Source organism: Nansenia antarctica, assembly GCF_963989245.1.
Source record: "Nansenia antarctica genome assembly, chromosome: 16".
NCBI classification, from domain to species: domain Eukaryota; kingdom Metazoa; phylum Chordata; class Actinopteri; order Argentiniformes; family Microstomatidae; genus Nansenia; species Nansenia antarctica.
Genome location: NC_137686.1, coordinates 9,388,566 through 9,391,678, shown reverse-complemented (window position 1 = coordinate 9,391,678; position 3,113 = coordinate 9,388,566).

The window sequence follows — 3,113 nt, the reverse complement described above, 5'->3', positions numbered from 1 at the left end:
ACAAAACAACATCACTGAATAGAGCAGCATCGTAGCTAAAGCACTGTGTCAGATAGAGAGACTAGAAGCTTTGCTGAACCAGAGTGATCTTCACTTGGAACATTCACTCTTAAAGGTGAATCTGTTCTCCTCACTGTCTGCTGGGAGGGATGTTGAGCTCCTCCCCTTTAACACAATAAAATGTTGCCTATTGGCTTCAGTGAGACAACCTGTTGCCAATGCACTGTAGTGTCCTCATCACTCCACTAGGTGTCACTATTGTATAATGAAAGGGGCAACCAGAGACTAGAAACATTCTCTCAGGTAATAAGAGCTTTTTGTACAGCGTCTCTGGGTTTCCTGTCACTGTGGGCTGCAGGGCACAGTAGTAGACAGCAGAGTCTGTCACTTCAGCAGAGGAGATCTCCAGATACAGTTGGGTCTTCTCTGTGTTCAGTTTACCAGAGAGGCGAGGGTCCAGAGACTCAGCAGTCCCTCCGGTCCCAGTGGAGCCTAGGAGGAGAAGGAGGTACTGGGGAGCAGATCCTGGGTTCTGCTTGTACCATAGTAGAGAGAACGCTGAGGAGTAGTTGCAGGACAGAGTAACTTTGCTGCCTTCTTCTCCATGTACTTCATGCTGGTTTGACTGGATAGTTTGCCCAGAACTGACACCTGGAAACATGAGGAAGTGAACATTGAGTCATGACTTTTTTTAAACATATAATATTTCATTACAACTACTGAGTAATTTTTATAAATACTACTCTAAATGTCAGTATTGTCCCAAAAATAAACAAGACTATTACAATACTATGAAACAGTACACCACTTACCCATAAGTGCAGAAAAAATGATAATTGAACAGATACACAGCATTGCTGGGGTTGGACGTGAAACTGACTAGTGCCAAAGAAAGGTTTTAATGCATGAAACTGAATTATTCAGCGATGTTGGAACACATCAGCCCTGTCTTTCTGTTGAAGCTCCACCCCAAAGGACTTAAATGCAGTCAGAATTTTGTACAGTGTCTCTGGGTTTCCTGTCACTCTGGGATGCAGGGCGCAGTAGTAGAGAGCAGAGTGTCACTTCAGCAGAGGAGATCTCCAGATCCACACGGTTTCTCTCCTTATTCAGGTTAACAGACAGTCGAGGGTACGGAGGATCAGCTCTCACTACAGTCTCTTTATCTCCATATGCTGAGATGAGGAGGAGGAACTGAGGAGCAGATCTGGGATGTTGGTGATACCATAACAGACTACTTGATGTTTTAGTTAGTGAGTAGTTGCAGGAGAGCTTGACATTGTCACCCTGGATCGCATGTTCTTCCAGACTGTTGGAGAATATTTAATTTTCGTAACTGTCACCTTCAGGAAGCCAATATTGTGTATTGTGTCACAAGACAAATCTTGAGTGAGTTGTCTTGTGTATTGTTATGAACATCAATATATTATGTTTTCAAAGTTGTTGTTAAGAGGTTGTCACATATCTATTAACGTCTATTACGGTTTACTGTATTTCACTTACCTACGAATGTAAAAAATACGAAGACTATCCAACACAGCATGGTTGATGTTAAAGAGACAAGCTGACAATGAACAGAGAAGAACACTTCATGCCACTCTGGTTCTCCTCTTCTTCTTCTTCTTCTTCTTCTCCTTCCATTCTAGCTCCTCCTCTCAATGCAGTTGTACATGACATCTCCTTTCAGAGAGGATCTTCTGAAGAGGAGGAACCACAGTCAGGGAAGAAGATGTGTTAGAAAGTATAAGCTTTGTTTTTCATGTCTCTGATTTTCAAGACCAATAAGAAACAATGAAGAAAACCTCTCTCCAATCTACCCTTTGTTATGGAGTTTCAGATACATGTCTTTAATGTCCACTGAATTAATGTCAACACGTGAGAAAGATAACAGTAGTCATTGAGTTATTAACTGCCTCTATGTTTTTACAATGGAGTTAATGTGATAGTTTGACCTTATGTGAGGTCAAAGACCCAGGAATTCATCGTAGACTTCAGGAGGAAAAAGTCAGAGATCCTGCCCCTGCTCATCGACGGAGAGAGCGTGGAGATAGTCTCAAACCTCCGATTCCTGGGACACAACATGCGGGATGACCTGGCCTGGAAGGACAACACTAAAGGAACCATCAAGAGGGCACAACAGCGGCTATACACCCTGAGATGCCTCAAGAAACAACACAGCAAGCAGGAGATGCTGGTGGCCTTCTACCACGGCGCAGTGGAGAGTATCCTCACCCTCGGCATCTCCAACTGGTACCACAGCTGCACGGCAGTGGAGAGAAGCGATCTACAGAGAGTCGTGAGAACAGCACAGAGGATCACCGGCGCCCCCCTCCCCTCTCTGGAGGAGCTGTACAAAACACGCTGTCTCAGGAGGGCCTCCAAGATCTCCAAGGACCCGACCCACCCTGGGCACGAACACTTTGTCAAGCTGCCCTCGAACAGGAGGTACAGGACCCCGGCCGCTAAGACAAACAGACTGAAGGACAGCTTCTACCACAGGGCCGTCAAGGCCCTGAACACAGAAAAGGCCTAAGTTCTGGGCCCAGGACAGTCCGGACGGATTGTATGGCAGCTAGTGCTGAGGCACAAACATGTACATTTTCAAGCCTGCAAACTGTGACACTTTAAAATAATGTGAAAAAATACTTTCTGTGAAATATGACAACCCTAGTTGACTATCTGTGCAGTATAGTACAGTGGATTGTGTACATAGCCTCTATTGATGTAAACCAGCTCCTTACCTTCTTGTGATTTTTATGCATCTATGCTTTTTCCAAAATGTGTTTCTTTTTCCTTTCCTAAACACCAGGGGAGCCTCCCCTCCTAAATTTCGTTGTTTGGTACCTGTACTGTAGCAATGACAAATAAAGTCTATCTATCTATCTATCTATCTATCTACATTGTGTAAAGTGTTGCCCCCATCACGCTAAACATGCTGCCACTCGTTCACCCAACAGGTGTTACCACAACAATACTCTTATCTCCAGAGCCTCTGCAGTCGTGTGGCTGATACTGAACTGTGGTGAGAGAATGACCTGTAAACTGGTCTACAACAGGGCCTTTCTCAGCGTAGGGGTTTTTGTACAGCCTCTAGGAGACTTTGTATCAGTGTG